The following is a 20576-nucleotide window of genomic DNA, read 5'->3' as shown; positions in this document are numbered from 1 at the left end:
AACTTGACTTGATTAGAAGAAGCGTATTTGAGAGACCCTGGGGGTGAGGGGAACTCCTGAAGAGGTTCCGCTGGAGGGCAGTGGGTCTGGATTTGTGGCACAGATGAGAGATAAAAATGTAACCGATACTAACTCTTAACCTGCGAGCAAATGGGAAACGGATGGCGCGCTCCTGCGGGGTGCTAAGTCATGTGATTAGGAGGACTGTAGGTCATGTGTTCAATTATTTATATTCTACCCTGCTGTCACTGGGGGTTATTTTATAAAATTATTTGCAATAGTTCACAAGTAAAATTGTGTCAGCGACTGAATTCAAAAAATGAGAAAATGCATTAAATATTTAGATATTTTAGAAGGGTCACTTAATTATGTTCAAAACTTCTGAATGTCTTTTTTTTTTTTTTTCAGTCGCTTCGTTGGTGGTTTCAATCCTAGCTGGGAAGTGTCAGGCATCTAATCATGGTTAGACCAACTTCAAATACTTCAGTAAAAGGAAAAAAAATATACTACACAGAATGAAATTCTGCAGGAAAACCCACCTTACATGTACACACACACACACACACACACAAACACACACTCACACTTTAGGACATATTCAATGCTAGTACATTTCCTCAAGTCACTAATGTCATGTGGCATCACGCAGAGTCACTGTGGAGGCATCTGGCGAGGCTCGGAGGCGGTTCCCCGGGTTATTCTCTCTTTCCCCATGCCTCCAGTTCTCCAGTCACAGGCAATACCTTTCAGGACATGACCTTATCATCCCCTCAACACGTGTGTGCATTCCTTTATGAGCAGCCAAAAGATAATCTCATCAAAATTGTTGGTGAACCAGACAAGTGACACATAAACAAGTGATTTCAAATTGAAATACTGCTAATAGTAAGAATGAAAATACCCAAAAAAGAAAGAATTAGGCACTGAGCACAGCTAGAAACGTGCCTCTTTACAGCAGCACTTTGTTCGCTTCTTGGGAAAATTTTAACCACCTGATTGGCTCGCCATCATACTTGGTACTGTGTCTATGGAGTGGCCTGTCTGTGCTACAGTACATGGACCCACTAGGGGAAGCAGTCCAATAAAGTAGCAGAATATAACTGTAAAGCCAGGTGTTGTGATAGGAGAAACTTTGCCGGTGCTGAATTGTCAGGGGATGGTTTCCCCACCCCTAAGCAGTGACATTTACATTTTGCTCTTAAAAGAGAAAATGTCTTGGAAGTAGCCAAGAGGGATACATACAGTGGAATGTTCCAGATAGAGCAGTATAGAGCACAACTTACTGAAGGAACAGAACTGTACTGTAAGCCGCATGTGGGAGGTCTCTCAAGCACTGCTAAGTGATGGAATTTTATTGTAAAAACAACGGGAATTTACTGAACAGTTTGAAGCAGGGAAGTAATAGGATGAGATAAGAGTCCCACAAAGAGGAACCTGGATACGCATGGAAACATAGAGGAGAAACCTAGGCAACACAGACCGACGCCCAGCTACAGAGCCCAAAGGGGAAGTCAGAGTTTCTGAGGCAGACATAACTGAATGTTATAAGCTATGTGGGGACAGGGAAGACTCACAGATGAAGACCAGTGTTTCTCATTTGAGTCTCTTGTCATCTGATCATAATAGTCAAGATCAGATCATTTAGGGGACAGAAGGTTAAGGGAAGCAAGCACTGATGAAAATTTAAGATGTGCAGAATTTGATATCCCTCTGGTTTGTTCAAGTATAGGTAGCCAAAATAAGACTGGGTATAAGAATCTTGAGGGCACTTGAAGGAAATCAAAACTCACTGGAAGACCTAGGTATTTAAATATATGTATGTATGCTTATGTATGTGCATATGTGTGTATACATATGTGTGTGTGGTGCAGTCAAAGTAAGGAGTGTAAATGAAGCTGAAGAATAGGGTTTGAAGATATAACGAATTTAATAGAGTCAACAATTTAATGTTGCTATTGAAGAAGTAAAGTCCAGGTGAAATAATATTGTTAGGTCTTGAATTGTCCTCCTTAGAGCTGATAGGAACAAGCATAATATCACACACTGTGTTAGATAGTACTGTATAGGTGGAGACTGCTCTTTAGTTTCCCTGCTGCCCAGACCCGAATAAGCATACAAAAATGATATCAATTACAACACTGCTTAACCAATGGCTTAGGCGTATTCCTAGTTAGCTCTTATATCTTAAATTAGCCCATTTCTATTAATCTGTGTATCGCCACAAGGCTGTTCCTTACTGGAAAGGTTCAGCATGTTTCTCTTCTTCAGCAGCTACATGGTGTCTCTCTGACTCTGTCTACTTCATATATCTCTGTTTGGATTTACCACCTGGCTTTACTCTGTTAAGTCATGGGCCAAAATAACTTTATTCATCAACCAATAAAGCAACACATATACAGAAGGACATCCCACATGAACACTGTAGAATCAGCTTTACAAAAGGGTCCAGGCAATGAAGAACCTAAAGACCAAAGTGAATCAAAGAGCTATTGAAGCAAATGCCAGTGTTCAAATATTAGAAAACCAATACCATAAAACTCAATTTATACTATTAAGTACTTATATATTCAACACACATTTCTAAGGCCATGGAAGCAAAACTTCTCTCATCATACAGATGTTTCACTGGGGTTGAGGAAGACCTGGGAAATTTGGTAGAGACAAGGACATGTTCAGACAGACAGAAAAGGGAAAAAAATCTTTAAGGTACTTTCCAACTATAGACCTATGATTCAGGGTTACATGTGTGAAAAACATCAAGAAGGCAAAATACTTCTGAGGACTTCCTGACCTATGTCACTTCTGAGTTCTCAGTGTACCATTTCGAGATGTAGCTGGCAACCCACCCAACTGTACCGAGTTTCCTGACTGAACTATCAGGGCATGGCACAATATTTGCTAAGGTCCCTAAAGCTAACAGCCCATACACTTTAGTAAGTATTCGTGAGTAGGGTTTCTGACCACAAATTACCCATATACCACAGCTCAGCAAACATATCATGTGCATATTTGGTGGGCTGATAGGACTTTCCAAAAGAGAAATAAGAGCTTTGAAGGAAGACAAAGAAAATGAATCCTGCCTGGCTATGGATCTTGGCAAAGACAGGGCAATCCAACTCTGAGTCACCATGGACAAGCCATATTGAATCATTGCGAGCATAATGCACTTTCTATTCCTTAAATGCTCACACAGGATAAGGAGAGTCCAGGAAGAAGGGGCGTGGACACAATGCCCTTCCCATGGCTCAAAGCAGAAATTAAGTTGGTTTGACATTGCTGAACTTGTCAGTGCTATCTGCTCACATTTATCTTGCTCAACAATGCTTTTGTGTCAGGAATTTTAAGACAGGTTTTAGATGTGATCATTCCTTTGAATTTCATTTTCATAGGGACAATTTGAGTCACCTTGCTTTTTAGGGACCTGCTCAGGGAAGGCTGAAATCCTGGATGCCGAAAGCATTCTTGGTCATCACATAACTGAATTCTTTTGTCAGTTGGTTTGGTCCCTTTGTGATTGAATACTGATAAAATTATGCCAACCAGGTGATGTGTCCTGAGGAAGTTTGCCATACTTGCTTAGCTGGCTGTCTTCTAAGGTAAAAGCCTTAATCTAATTTGTAGGTCTTTAGTCTTTTTTTCTTTTTTGTTTTGCTTTTCTTTTCTTTTCTTTTTTATTGATTTTTAGGTCTTTAGTCTTGAACAAACCATTAGCTTTCTCTTCAGCAAACACCGTTAATAGCATCTACCTTGAAAGATGGTTTTAAGTCTTAGATTATACATATAAGTCTTAGATTATACTAAGCTCATAGTAGGTGCTAATGGAAGCATATCAACCATCCCAGGTAGGACATGGAATCGATGAGTTTATTTAATGTAACACTGGTCAGCTGCATGGGCCCGTGCCCCCTTCTTTAGTATGCCCAGATTATTCATTTTAAAAAGTCTAAACTGTGTGCTTACCATGTACAAAGTGTTGAATATATAGGTATTTCTTTCATAGAAACTCTATCATAAAGAAAAGGAAAGCCAAGAAACAAAAGAAAACACACACACACACACACACACACACACACACACACACACTGTGCACTGTCTTTTTAAAAGAAAAACCAGAAAGGGAACTATGCATATGGAACAACAGAAGAAAACCATCATAGGCAACATTGTATATGAACTTCAGGCTAGCAAGACTGCTCTAGACCAGTATTGCTAGCAGATGGGACAAGTAAAGGCAGAAACTCTAAGACCTGAAAGAGCCTGGGTTGCTGTAGAAATACAAGGTGATTCTACCCAACTGCACATGCCTTCTGTCCCAGCTACTCTGGAAGGATCACTTGAGTTCATGAGTTTGATCCCAGACTGGGCAGTAGAGTGAGAGCCTGTCTTTAAAAAGAGGAGAAAGGAGAGGAGGTGGTGGTGAGACATAGCAAGAGTGGCTGAAACACAGAAAAGCTCTTCTACATAACTGTCAAAACAATTCAGAAGGTTCATTTTTCCCTTAGTCTGGGCTTTTGCTCAACTTTGCATATTTTTCTAAGTTATTGGTGGAGTAGCAGAAGCAGGCATGCACACACGCGTGCACTCTCATACACACCTGCCTTTGCCTTCATTCCCCTCATGGGTGGAAACATGTATTTCAGTTTTCCTTCTCCTCTGTGGACTTATCAGGATACTATACTAACTGTGATCTGACAACAAGGAAATAATCATGCTAAGACCTGATTAGATAATTTTTCTCTGCCTAAAAGTAATCGCCAAGTGCTACTTCAGCATCAAGAATTAAGTTGTGAAAATCAGGTTGTCCTGCAGCTTAAATGTTGTCACATTACTTTAAAATACATTATACTTAGAAAAACCAAAACTACATTAGGTCTGTTTCTTCGGAGCTCAGAGCATGGCAAATCCATGTAAACACAGAGAGTTCTTTGTCATCTACACTGGAAAGATGTGCAGGTTTGCTTGGGGTCCGTAGGTGTCCCTTGATGGGCTCCTGGCAACGTGTGACTGGTTTATGGTTGAACAGCAATGACCTGGGTGCTCATTCTGTTGTACCACTTCTTTGCCTCAGAATCACTGTGAAAAGCTGAGAGCCTGTGCCATTGGTTAAAAGGGACTGTTACAAAAGGCTGGTTTTCTATGATTAAACTGTGGTTTGAAACGGGAATCAAGCAGAGCCTACCCACCTTCCACCCTCCGACAGTCTCAATAATAGAAGGAACACCTGGGTTAGAGGTTGATATTCCTCTGCTCTCCTCCCACAATCAAAACAAAATTCACTTATTGAAGTCCTGTCTCCAATTCCTCAGAATATGACTTTATCTGGAGATAAAAAATTTCCCCAATGAAATATTTTTAATTATTTAAGAACCGTGTACAATGTACCCCAATCACACTCACTTCCCATTCTTCCCAGGTTCACTCTTCCATCCCAGTGGCCCCCCCACACACAAAATGGCATAATCAAGCTAATCTGAGAACATCAGCCACAGCTAAATCTGATATGGCTCTTATGTGTATCAAAGAAAGAAATCTAAACACAGAAACCCCACCCACCTGTCTAAATTAGGGTTTCTGTTGCTGTGAAAAAAACACCATGACCATAGCAACTTTTATAAGGAAAACATTTTATTGGGGGGCTCACTTACAGTTTCAGAAGTTTAGTCAATTACCATCATCATGGGGAGCACGGCTATGTGAAGGCAGACATGGTGCTGAAGCTGTAACTAAGAATCCTACATCTTGCAAGCAACAGGAAGGAGACTATGAGACCAATATGAAGCTTAAACAAAAGACGTCAAAGGCCATTTCCACAGTGACACACTTCCTCCAAAGCCACACTTACTCCAACAAAGCCACACCCCCTAATTGTGCCAGTCCACTCCCTGTGAGATTATGGGCACCAATTGCATTCAAACTACCACACCAACCCCCATACAGAGGAGACTGTGGGGTGGGGGTGGGGGAGTAGAGAGATCAGCGTCCACAAGCCAAGAAGGAAGGCGTGAAGTAGACTCCTCCCTGAGGGGCACCAGAAGGAAGCCACCTTCCAGATATTTCGTTTCTGGACTGCTGGCCTCTGTCATTGTGAAACGTAATTGTTGCTGTAAAAAGACACCTACTCTCTGCTATGTCAGCCCTACCAAATAATTACAATATGTATGACTTGAAATAGAAGGAAATATTCGCCATCTACACAATTAAAAGGGAAAGGAGTCACCTGACCCAATTCAACCCCTCCCTCCCTTACACTCACCATTAAAACCTGTAACCTCTAAAGTGGTGGTTCTCATTTCTACTTATTCATCCTTAGAATCACCTGGAATTAAAAACAAAATAAAAGTAATTAAAAACATGGACATGGTATGTGGCATTTTCCAGAGCTTTCCAAAGAACTCTGAGGCGTAGAGGGGTTTGGAATCTCTTACAACAATTTACTGCTATGATCCTTGATCCAGGGCCCCAAAATTAGCTGGGGGAGTCCTGCAACCTTGTCAAAAAGACACGTTCTCGGGCTCCATGGAAAAAGTGCTAATCAGACAATCTTAAAGAGGAATACAAGAACTAATGTCCAAACAAGTAAGTGATGTGTGCCACCCTTGAGGAAAGTTCATGGAAGGCACTGATTTTTATGCACTTTAGCCGCAATGGAACCAAGAAAGCTGTAATCCCTTTCCACCAGAAAGTATACTCTACAAAGCGGTGAATGTAACATTAGAAAGTTTACAGTCTACCCCAGTCTGATCCAGGGTAATAAGGAACTTTGGAACTCAATAGCCAAATAAGTAAATTGGAAGCAAAAACAGACCAAGAAAATCCCCACAAATATGAACAAGTGTCTACTCAGGTAGACATTTCTCAAGAGAAGATGTCCAACTGGCCACCAGAAATAAAGAAGACTGTTCTTTATCTTTAATCATCAGTGAAGTGAGACTGGAAACCCAAGTGCAAATGGCTGTTTCAAAGGCAAAAGACAACAGGTGCCAGCAGAGAGACGAGGAGAAAGGAGCCTCAGCACACAGCTGGCGGGAATATAAGCCCATGTAGGAAACAGCATGGAAATCCCACAAAAGTTAAAAATAAAACTCCCGTATGAGCTGGCAGTCTTTCTACCAAGGGCGTGTCCAAAGGAAATGAAATTAGTATGTGGAGCACACATCTGCACTTCCATATTGCTGTAGCACTGTTCACTGTGGCCAAGCTACGGCAGCGCCCATGCATTCACCAGCTGAGCAGATAAAGGCCAGGGGAATGGGTACAGTACAGAATGATGCCCCCGACTCCACCAAAAGGGATGAAGTCCTGTCGTTCATGGCACTGAGCCTGGACCTGGAGATCATTATACTTTGTGAACTAGGTCAGGCACAGAAAGACACGAATCACATGATCTCACTTCTGTCTAGAATATTGAAAAGTCAGTCTTGTGGAATAGAATAGGGGTTTCCAGAGTCTGGGAGAGCAATGTGGAGGGCAGAGGCTGATCAAAGGCTATTGAGTTACGTTCAGACATGACTAAGCAGTCTTATCTGGAGTGCTACAGATAATGACAATGTGGGTTTCAAGTGCTAAAAGAAAGGATATTGAATATTTTCATCATATAGAAATGACGGATATTTGAAGATACAGATGTGTTTATACTGTTTTGAACGTTACACCACCTGCACGCACACATGCACACACACATTCAAGTATAGAATACCTATATAAACATAGGCTTTATTCATTACTAAAAACATATTTTTAAATTTTAAAAAGAACTTGAAGGCCGGGTGTGCTGGATCATTCCTGTCACCCTAACCACAGGGGAGGCTGAAGCTGGAGAATCACAAGTTCAGGGTCAGCCTGGAGTACCAGTGAGTTCCAGATTCCAGGGTGCAAAGTGAGATAATGCCTAGAAAGTACAAAGCAAAAACAAAAGAAACCTTTACTAGTCCACATTCAAATTCCCAAGCTTTATTTAAAAAAGGAAGGAAGGAAGGAAGGAAGGAAGGAAGGAAGGAAGGAAGGAAGGAAGGAAGGAAGGCAGGCAGGCAGAGAGAGAGAGTGGGAGGGAGGGAGGGAGGGAGGGAGGAAGGAAGGAAGGAAGGAAGGAAGGAAGGAAGGAAGGAAGGAAGGAAGGCAGGCAGGCAGGCAGGCAGAGAGAGAGAGTGGGAGGGAGGGAGGGAGGGAGGGAGGGAGGGAGGGAGGGAGGGAGGGAGGGAGGAAGAGAGGGAGGATGGGAGGGAGGGAGGCAGGGAGGGAGAAGAATTCTTACCTTTCCTTCACTATGTAAGAAACTTCCCTATGACTCATTCCTGCCTTCCTAGCTAGTGCAGGACAGTCTGAGTAATACTCATACCTTCTGCCTATAGCTATCAGGCTCACAGGCCTGCAGTTGAACCCTGTGCTCACTCACCTGATACAAATGGCAGTATTTTTCTAGGCTCAAAAAGTCCAGCTCAAAAAGATCAACATGTGTCTGGCAGCGCAAGTTGTTTTTTTTTTCATCAGTCAGGTGCATGAAGAACACAGCAGCTTTTCTCCATTCAGAAACATCTTGATATACAAGCGACAAGAGAGAGAAGAGTGGCAGGGAAGGTTTGTAACATGTCTGTGTTAATTAGAGCACCTCGTGTCCTTATTAAGACAGAAATGATATAGACTGATACTGGGGTCAGAATCCTGAGCCCCAAACATGGCTGACTTTGAATAGGCATTGCTGTAGGCAAATCTAAAGGAAATATTGATAAAGATGATTTATTCATCGACTGACAGACAGCCTCGTATTTGGCATGTGCCTGCTGGGCTTAAGACCTAAGGAAGACAGACAGTCAGCTTGCCGAGCACTGGGAGGTCGGTGTTTGTTTGGTGGGCACCCTCAATTAAGTTCCTAGGCTGTGTCCAGTGAAGATCAAAGTCCTGTGGACTTAGCATGGTTTGGAATATCAATGCCAAGGCTGAAGTTGGCATTTTCAAATACAGACAGGAAAAAAAAAAGAAAGGGTAGTATGTTTTTATTTGCCTTTAAGATTCTTGCTAGAATAATAATATACAGTCTTTCTAGTTAAGCTGCATCTCAGGCTCTAACAGGCTATGGGCTAAACTGTGTAGCCAGAGTCTGGGCATCTTCAAATCCCTCACAATGTCCCAACAATGGCTTAGCTAAAACCAGCTGGGAGAGGGTTGTTGTTCTTGATTGAGCTATGCTTTGTCAACTTACTCAAGCCTCTGATGGCTTTTATCTACAAAGGAGGTGGATGTTGTACACAGGCATGAATGTGTACATACACAGAGAAATATGTATGTTTTATAAAAATCTCAAGACCTAACATCACCTGATACTTTTCCTTTTGTCAAAACTTCCAAATGATATGAAAGCAAAAGGCTATTTCTTTTTAAAAGAAAACACAAAATATATCTCAATCACCAGAGCTTGTCTAGGAAAGAAAAATGGGGAGTCACATGACTGAAAGTCCATATTGGTGTGAGATTTGAATACTTAGATGTGACAGCAAGCTGATTTATATTGGATTTTTGTATATTCTGGGCATGTAATGAGTTATTGATCTATGATAAACTTGGCCTACATTGGTAACTAATAAAACACCAGTGTATCCAGTCAGAACAGGTTCTGGTGATGTCCTATGTCAATAGGCCATGGGTAACTCTTGTGCACATTTGCAAACATCTGTTGCAAAGTGTACACACACACACACACACACACACACACACACACACACCTACAAGCATGCACCTTTGTTCACACTGCTGAATATGCACAAAAGATGTTTCCTCATCTATCTCAATACCACTAGACTTGACATTTTCAAACTCCTCTCTCCCTGGGTTTCTTGGGGAAGGCTGTTCATTTGTTCCCAGCCAACTAGACTCGAAATAACCACACAAAAATCTGTATTAATTTCAATACTGTTTGGCCAATAACTTAAGCCTATTTCTGGCTAACTCTTATATCTTAAATTAAACCATTTATGTTAATCTGTGAATTGCCACATGGCTGTGGCATACCAGCAAGGTTCCAGTGCATCTGTCTCCTGTGGGTGGCTACATGGCTTCTCTCTGACTCTGCCATCTTTCTTGCAGCATTCAGATTAGTTTTTCCCGTCTAGCTCTAGTCTGCCTTGCACAGGCTCAAAGCAGCTTCTTTATTAACCAATGATAATAAAACATAGTCACAGCATACAGAGGGGAATTCCACATTATGGATTTTTTTATTTTATTTAGGTATTACAAACCTTGCTTTAAATCCTCCCTTTCTTTAGGTATTTGGGACTTCAAATACATAAAATTACATTATTCTGTGCAAGCAATGGTTTGAAATTCTGCAACCTCTGCCCATTCCAAAGCTTGTCCAAATTCTGCAAGACTCCTGAGCAGGATGTCTTGCTCAGCTTCTCTAGGATGTCAAACCTCAGGGTTTCCTTAGGTGTAATATGCCTGAGCATCAAGCTATAGGATTTACTCCCTATGACTGCTGATCTCACAAACATTTTCACAAATAAACATGATAACAATTTGGGGGGCAGTTCTCTGTCATGGTGTCTCTACTTGGCAAAAGCATCAAGTGATGGCTCTTGAAACCACAGATAAAGAGAAAGAATTGAGAATGTAGGGAGGACCTGACATCTGCCGTGAACTTCTTAGAAGTCAAGCGCTGTGAAGAAGGACCCTTCTTCAATGGCACTGTTCTGTGGATCATTTCCATTTTGTAGAAAAGAACCTGAGGTTGCTTTGCTGAAGTTCAGGTTTCTCTCATTGCATTACATGATAGTGACAGAGCTGGTGTTCGAGCCTCTGTTCTGTGGACAGGGTGCATATCACAGATGCGGTACTTGTGACAGCATCCACCTCAGAGGTTTATTAACTGCCAAACTTAGGGTTAGAATCCGTGGGAGAATAACACATGGGAACGGCTGGGTTCATAGCCATTGTTTGCATCCTCGTTGTGACCATCACCACCACCCTTCATGTTCTACCCACGTGATGGAATTCTTGCCATCTTTTAGTAAGCTGCTATAGAATGACTAAGTAGGGACATGATATATAGTTCCTGTCCTTCTTACTGTCCCTCTTGGCAAATGCCGGGCTTTAAAGACCATTCTAGACGGTGTCAGCTGCATTTCTCTTGTCCAGAAAGTGCAAACGCAATGCAGATCTTTAAACTTATAAGTACCAAGGAACCAGGACACAAAGACCTGAGGGTTTTTTTCCACATTGCCAGAGTAGAGAGCTACAAGAAAACCACTTCTATAACCAGAGTGGTCTGACATGAACTGTGCTCGGCCATCGTCTAACTCTTCTGAAACCCCTAAGTCCTGCCTTTATCCCTCGCTGAGCTCCCACAGAAACTCCTGGGGACCCCTGGAAGACCTCGATCAGTGGCCATGGCTCTTACTTGCTTGTTACCTCATTTATTCTTCCACTATCAAAGACTGTGGCAATATTTTCCCCATTGACTTATTATTCATTGAATTCCATGCTTTAACTTATTTTAGTTTATCTCTAATTATTTTCATACAGCTATCCAATGAACTATATTTGAGAGAATTTATATCCCTGAACCCCCTTAATCTCAACAAATACAACCAAACTACACACACACACACACACACACACACACACACACATCTCTGTGTGGAAGCTGCAGTGTGATACAGTGAGTCACACACACTATACCCTTCAGTCTATACATCTTTATTTTAAGTATCCATTGCAGCGGGTCATTGGTCTGGTTTGAGGCATCTGGCGTCTGCTACACCATCAATACTGGCCCCTCCCTGGGACTCCTCGTGGATATCCAATTGTTGTCTTATGTCATGAAGATCCTGCGGCTTTGGATCTCCAGGTCCAGCCCTTTCACATGTTCTAGCAGTTCATAGATGAGGTGAATGTTGGGGTGGGCCAACTCATAGCACTGGCTCTGGGCTTGGGCTGTAGCTGGGTTGGTCAGTCTGCTAGCTTTTCCTCATCCACACCAACAGAGTAAGTGTCTCCAGCGTTGCCCTGGATAGCTCACCCACTGCCTCAGGCAGTAAGGAGTAGGGCCAGTTTTCCTGCTCTCATACCCTCAGGGCAGGCTCACCTTCACTCACCACCAAGGCCAGCTCTACTGTTTGGCCCAGTCATGGTGCAGCGCTGGTTCTCCCACCTGCTACAGGTGGCAAGGGTGGGGGAGGCATCTTTCCCTCACTCTTGCCTCCACATAGAAGATAAGGGGGGGGTCAACTTTCCTGCCCTCACTCCCTTAGAGCCAGTTCACCTGCACTCCCTGCTACCAACAGTCAGCAAAGAAGGGAAGGGTGTAGGGGACATCTCTCCTTCACCCACTCCACCATATAGCAGTTGAGGGCTTGGACCAGATCTCTCATGCATATTTGTAGGGCTACATGACCCTGTCAGCAAGGTTGGCTCTGTTGTGCTATCCAGATGAGGTATAAGACCACTCTCTTGAGTGTCATAGCAGGAGAGGGACAGGGAGAGCTTTCTCACTCTTGTGAACCTAAGACCAGCTTTCTCTGGGGAATATTCTTATGCCAAAAGTCTTAGATCCAATTCTCATAAAGTGTTTGCCTAATTCACTAAGCCCAGAGGATCATTAACTCTCTGAGTCTCAGTGGTTACATCAATAAAACAGAAGATCTGTCCGTAGATGATCCTTCGAATCCTTCAATATTGTCTGTTCTCTCAGAAGTCATTGGGTATTTAGCACACGCTTGCTGGAAACCATCCATGTTTTCATTTTTCCTCAAGATGACTATTTCCCTTTATTAAAATTGTGATGTATTGAGATCCCGTTAGGATTATATTTTTATAGTCTGTAAAATTTAATATTTGAACAGTGGTCCTGATGAAGGGGGAGTGGTCAGAAAACAGTGAAAAGCAAGCAGTTTTAGAAATTCTTCTGCTCTGGAAGAAGTCAAAAAGTGAGAGGCAGACGGTGTGAGTTTAGCTGTCTGTAAGGGATACAGTGAACAAATTCTCTAACACAGGAACCAAATCCTTTTAATGCTCTTTCCTCGTGCTGCAAAACCCTTAACAATAGAAACAAAATTCCCTTAAGACTTCTTCAAGGCATGGCTACCCAAACCTCCTAACTAGGGAAACTCTTGGGAGGGAAACAAAATTTTCTTATTATAAATGGTCCCTAAAAAAAAATGTGAGTCCACTAAGTTATAAACCTGTATTAACTTGGGACCTCATTCTAGTCTGGATTTCACCTGCCACTTTTTTCCTCATTCCACTTACTTTCCTTTGGCATGACTAACGCACAAAGAAAGGCGTAGTGTACAGGTATCTCTCTCTTGCTGTACCCGTAGCTGTTATAAAGAGTCAAGTATCTACGTTTCCCACATAAGCCTTCCTGTGGCCACAGCCATTCTGTCAATGCAACATCTCACATACCTAGTGTCAGAGTTTGCATAATATATGTCTATTTATCCCATGAGCTAGAGAGAGACCAGATCCCTAGATGGTGTGGTTTTCCTGACACTTTCAAAACTAACTACCACCCTCCGAACAGTAGCTGCGGCATTCCCTTTGTATCAGTCAGTAAACTTCCGTTTCAAATGGCTGAGAGGAAGTGGCCAAGCATAGAAGAGATAGAACATGAAGTACGGCAATCACTAAATTTCATTTGTTGTCCTAATTATCTATCCAAATTATTGAGCACTGTGTGCCTGGCCCAGTGACGATGCGAGGAAGATGCCTTTATTGGTTTTTCCAAGTATTTTTATTCAACCTTCTCTTTCATTCATCATTACTCAACGGGCACCAATATTTTATCTCAGAAACCAACCCTCTTTAAATAGTAGGACTTAGGGGAAAGACTCATAGTTATGACTGTCCTACTATGTGCCAAATACTGTGCCAAGTGTTTGCTTATACCATCTCCATTCAATACGTGAAGAAATCAAACTCATCAAATTAAATTCCCCAATCATCTATGACAGGATCAGGGTTTGAATATTGAATTTGCTGACTCCATTTCTGTCTGGACATTGTCTGTTCCTGCCTTCTCTGCTGTGGTCTTTTCTAGTTGATGGAGCAGGACCACCAAATGAAACAGAGACGCATAACACACGGACGCACCTGCCGATGCCTGTGTCTGGTGTCCTTTCCAGTAAACCGCTTCCCAAGTGACTCTAGGCTGTCAAGTGCACAAGAAAACCGAATCATTAGTGCTGGTTTTAGAAAACTAACCATGCTCTTACCGTACTGTCCTGCACTTAAACTCCTCGGCATTCATCCAAAGGTGAAAACTCACATATAGACAAAAGCTGGACGTGGAGAATTTGGCAGCTTTGTTCCCAATTGCCAGTGCTGGGAACCAACTAACATGTCCTTTAGTAAGTGAATGGCAAAATACAGAAAGAAACTTAAACGTATGAAGTTAGTGACTTGGCCAAGTCTGCGAGGCCACACACTGGATGATTCCGTCTATAAACATTCTGCAAAAGGAAAATTATGAAGACTGTGGAAAATTCCTGTTTTTTCAGTGCCTAAACTGGAGTATGAATAGATAGCATTGCTGCATGAAACACTGAGTTGTTTAAAGCTTTAGAACTGTTCTGTATGATACTCTAATGGTAGATACATTTCACCACAAATTTGTCCAAACCTATAGAATGTAGAGTACCAGCGGCCACATCCGTGTAAGTGCGATGGTGTGCCTGTTTAAAGAACAGAATAAACAGAGGGAGTTTAAGCATGGTTTCGATGTGAGTTCATTTATTACAAAGAGCAGAGTATTTTTAAATATAAACAGATTTAATTTATAATTGAAATGAAGTCATCAGCATTAATAACAATAAGAGCAAAATAGTGTTTCAAAGTTTTCGTGTATTTTAAAAGCACACATCCTATTGCAGTACTCGAAAAGAATTTTTTTGAAGTTATATGTGCATGTGTATGTGCTTGTGTGTTAGTGTATGTGAGTGTGCAATAGTGTTGAATGCATCTCTGCGCGCGTTATAATGTGAATATGTGAATGTGTTGTATTGTGTGTGAGTGTGTATGTAGTATATCTAATTACAATGTGTATATGTGTATTGTTGCATTGACTACGCTATAATATTTGTACATATAGTGTATGTGACGATAGTGTAACGTGGGTATGCGTGAGCATGCTGTAGTATTTGTGCTGTCGTGTGAATGTGACGTAGTGGTGACTGTGCTGTAGTGGATGTGTGGTGTATGGTAGTGTGGTGTGTGTGTGTATGTGTGCTGTAGTGTGTATGTGACTGTGCACCCATGGGAGGCCAGAGGAGGACATAGGCTATCTGTTCTATTGCTCTCCACCTTTACTCCTTTGAATCACAATCTCTCACTGACCCTGGCTCTAGATCAGTGGCCGCCGACCTCCAGTGACCCTTCTGTTTTCCTGCCTCCCCATTGCACTGGGTTACAGGCGTGCAAGTGACATCACTTGGCTGTTTACATGAATGCTGAGCATTTGAACTCAGGTTGCCATGCCCATGCAGGATGCTCTTACCAAATGAGTCATCTCCCGAGCTCAAGTATTCTACGTTCTAAGGCAAAATTTTAATCCAGTGTTTAAGTTTACTGTAGCCAACTCATTAACTCCAGATAACTGTAATTTATGATATGGTAGAATTTAATCCTTATGGGCTATGCATTCACTTTATAGTACTTTGGAGGTATTCTGTATAATCAATAAAAATATTTGTCAGACAGTAAATGCAATTTTGCTATTTAAATACAAAAGATTGCATTTATTTATTTGACTTTATGGCAGACGATAACTGTTATGTATATCATATATCAGCAACAGAACACATTTTGGTCAGACATACGAACTTCTGTGCATGTCAGTATTCTGGGAGGAAATGAGAAAAGATACCATTATGCTGTGATCCATTTTGTGACAGTTTCCAGACAGTCGTGCAGAGAAAAATAGTGCATGTGAAAGATGGTTTCTTCCCTTTGAATTTGCACTGACATAGAGAAAAGTGGGAAATCAATAGAATTACCTAGATAATTCCTACCAAAGAATCCACCGATGAATCCTGACATACACAAGCATGCACAACCACACTACACTCAGCTCCCTAAAATAGCCAAATCTTTAATAGAGACTAAAATAATATTTTAAATATGGTCTGTTTCTTTATCTTTTCAAGGCAAGGAGAAGTAGAAAATTTTATGTGTATGCATATATATAGTGCATATATATGCATGTCTGTGTATATATGTATTTGAATCAAATATGGGGATTATTTTAGAAAACTTTAGTAAGTTTAATAAGTTTTCCTGAAAAAAAAAATTAAGTACTGTTCAATGAAAGATAAAGAAAATCACAGTACATGAGGGAGCACAGAAAAAAAGACTTACCTCCTTATATATCATACACACACACATGAATGCACATGTACACATACACACATGAATACACACATGCATATACATGCACGCACACATTTACATGATATGCATGCATATGCGTGCATGTAAATATGTACATACATGCATGCACATATATGAATATACATGTACATACATTGATGCACATGTACATGTGCACAAACCTCATACATATATACACATATACATGCACATATATACACAAACTTCATGCACACATGAAAACACATGTACACACATTGTATACACACATGTACAGGCATATACAAACATACAACATACACATGCATTTTTGCACACGTCGTATACATACATATATGCATGTATGCACACATGAACACAACATATACACACATGCATCCTTTTTTGACATTGATTTTTAAAAATGGTTATGTATTTATATAATAATACCATCTCTTTATAGCTTATTTTTATTTCAGTATAAAGTATACTTTTTTCCATACACACAGAATTAACATACAACATTACTCTAAAAGTCTAAAAATGTATATTATCACTGTAAGTGGTGAAATTTTCTACTAACTTCATTGAATGTAAATGATAATTCATTATTTTAATTTGCATTTTGATTATTACTATAGTTAATATCTCTTTACAGGTCAGTTAGCTGAAATTGCCTATTCAACACCATTTGTCCATTTTATTATTGGCATGCTGTACTTTTCTTATTAAAGTGCTCTGACTATATTAAAAATATCAATCCTTTCACATACAAGACGATAAACTCAAGCCACTGCCTCATATAAGATTTAACAAAAAATTGATTACAGACCAACATGTAAGAGCATGTGCTCATACTGGAAACGCAGGTGTAAGGTTTCATGACCTGTGTCAGGCAATGGCTTCTTAGGTATGACATCAAAAGTGCTGCCATTGAGCCAGGTATGGTGCTGCACCCCTGTAATCTCAGCATTTTGGGGTGGAGGCAGGAGGGTCTGGAATTTAATACTAGCCTCAGCATTACAGCAAGTCTGAGGCCAACATAGTGTATATGAAATCCTGTCTAAAAAATACAGTAACAAGAAAGTGCAGATAATAACCTACAAGCTAGACAGGCAACTTCAAATGAAGAGTTTGGAGCTTCAAAGGCAGAATCAAGAAAGTACAAAGAATTGCTTCCATTGTATGGAGATCTGGACTGAGATCAAATAGAGGATGGACTTCAGATCCTGGCTTGCCCGCATCCCGGCCATTGTGCTGCAGGGCAGGTCTGCACCCTTTCCTAGTAATGATGCAAAGGCTTGTTAAGGCTGTGAGGAATCAGACAGAACAACTGAAGCAGGTAAACAGCTTGGTTTTGCTTATACAAGAAAAATCATTTTATTTATATAAATTTAAATGTTTAAATCATATGACACATAACTTTTAATTCATGAATAATTTTGAAAGGTAGTTGATGACTCAAAAACTCAAGATATTGCAACGAAAGACACACTAAAATATATGACTCCCATCTCCTGCCATACCTCCCTCAAGTTAGTCATTTAAATGGTTCTTTGTACCCATCCAACATCTCTTAATACTTTCACAAATAATTATAAATACATATTTTTATTCTTGTCTCCCTTAATTATGTAAAACAATGAACACAAGTTATGAAATGTTCTGTGTATTTGGTTTCTGAAGAAGGCAAAAAGAAAATACATAAAAAGGAAAGGAAAGGAAAAAGGAAACGAGGGAGAAAAGGAGAACAAGATGGAGTAAAGAAGCAGAAGAGGAAAGAAAAGGGGAACGTGGTAGAAAGAAACCCAGGTAATTGGAGAAGACCGTTGCAAATCTTGCAAAGATGAGGAAATGAATTCATAATATATAAAGAGCTCCAAGACTCAACAACAAAATACAAATACCCTTATCGTAAAATAGGCATTTTCAAAGAAGATATCCAAAATGTCAATAGGCACATTAAAGATGGAAAAACGCAATATCATTTTACACACAGTGTGATGATCTAATTAGACAGAGAAAGTGTTGGTACGGTTATGGCACAATTAGGGTGTCATGTATTTGAGGGTTCTTTAAAAGCCTAAGCACAAATATTATCATAGGATTCCACAGTGTGGGCTGTGGAGATGGTGAGGTGCTTGCTTACCAAGCCTGAGGTCCTGAGTTCTGTTCCCAGCATGCACATTAATAGCCAGGCATGGAAGCCCATGCCTGTAACTCCAGTGCTGGGGGCGGGACGAGACAAACAATCCTGAGAGCTTGCTGTCCAGTCAGCCTCGCCAAAACATCAAGCTCTAATTCTATGAGAGATCTTGTCTCCAAAACTAAGGTGGAGAGAAATAGGGGAAGATCACCTACTACAGTCTACACACACACACACATACCACACACATACACACATACCACACACACACATACACACATACACACATACCACACACACATACACACCACACACATATACACACACATACCACACACATACACACACACCACACATACAGACACACACATACACACACACATCACACACACACACACCACACACACACACACACACCACACACATACACACACACACACCACACACACACACACACTCCACTCATAAGTATATATCCAAGAAAACGTAAAAACATCTATCCATGCAAAAAAAAAACTTGCATACAAACATTTATAGAAACATTAATTCTAATAGACAATAAAGTAGAAATTACCCAATTGCCCAACCCTTTGTGAATGGCAATGCAAATTAAACATGGTATGTCCACTCAAAGCAATTTTATTTAAACATTAAAAAGCAAAGTATTGGCACATGCTACAATAGAAACAAACTTTGAAAGCTCTACGCAAAGTGAGAGGGGTCAGCCATAGAGAGACCACAGATTATATAGGCCAGTAGCCTTGAAATAGCCCAAGACAAAGCTGTCGAGACAGAGAGTGGGCTGGTTGCTGCCGGTAGCAAAGGGGAAGACGAGGGAGAACTGGTGGCTCTGCACACTGACTTTCTGTTTGTGATGATGAGAGCAGACTGTAGGTGGGTCGACGGCAGACACCCAGCTCTAATATACAAAACGGCACAGACTTGTCAGGTTGAAAAGTGTGAAATGGCGCTGGAGGTAGCGTTCCTTCATAGGACGCTGGCCCTGCCTGGGTGAGGCCCTGAGTCCATTCCCAGCACTGGCAAACAGCGAAGCAGGAAGTCTTTGGGAAGTGAATTGTTGCTCAGGACAGCCACTGTCGTAACCAGGGCACTGGCGCGCTAGTGCTTCCTGGGAATTGTTTCTGATTGCCACGGTAACATCTGTTTTGTGCTGTGCCTACATTTCTATTCTCTGGTGGGGGTTCAAGGTAGGATTTCTCTGTGTAGTTCTGCTTATCCTGGAACTGTCTCTGTCGATCAGGCTGACGGCAGACTCAGAAATCTGCCTGATTGCTTCCCCTGTGCTAAAGGCTAAAGACTAAAGAAGTGTACTGACTAAATTTTTATATTTTTTATAGTAAATGAAATACCTTTTTCTCTGTGATGTTTGGTATTATGTCATATTTAGAAGAACCGTTGTTACTCCAAGCCTGTAGAAACACTCACTTTCATTTTCTCATAGTATTTTTTTAAACTTTAACTAGTTGAGTCATTAGAATTTTTTTGAATGATGAAGTGTGAAATAGGATATTAGTATTTGCAAGCACACACCCCAAGCAGATAAACTGTTTATCAAACTGGTTATTCAATAATTAATTTTGCTTGTTGCTTGAATTCTAAGATAATCATAGTTTTAATTCATATCATATGCTGTTTAATAGCATCCATGCATCTATCTATCTGTGCGTTCTCTTCTCTCACCTGCTTTGAGGCTCCTCCCTCCATTGCTGTCATGCTGTTTTGATTGCGGTAGTTGTAAAGCATTTGTAATTACGGGAAGAGCCAAGAATTACTGTCTCCCCCAGAATTTTTGAAACTAGAGCTGTGGTACAGTCTGAACTTTTTCAAAGCAGCCTTTTATGTCTTCACAGAAGGGCCTCGTAGTGTAATTACAGGGACACTGAACTCTGAGACCCGGAGGTGATGGAAGGTTCTATTGAACGGATGCCTTACACAGAGAAAACATCAGGGCCTCCATGGAGTCAAGCCTTCTTTTTGTTCCTCTGAGGAAACACCACCATAGTCCTCACATTTAGATCCAAGTTTTTCCTCACGTACTGTATGCTCAAGTTTTTCCTCGCATACTGTATGCTTG

This window comes from Arvicola amphibius, chromosome 5, assembly GCF_903992535.2.
Source record: "Arvicola amphibius chromosome 5, mArvAmp1.2, whole genome shotgun sequence".
Classification (NCBI taxonomy): Eukaryota; Metazoa; Chordata; class Mammalia; order Rodentia; family Cricetidae; genus Arvicola; species Arvicola amphibius.
This window is presented reverse-complemented; position numbering follows the sequence as displayed.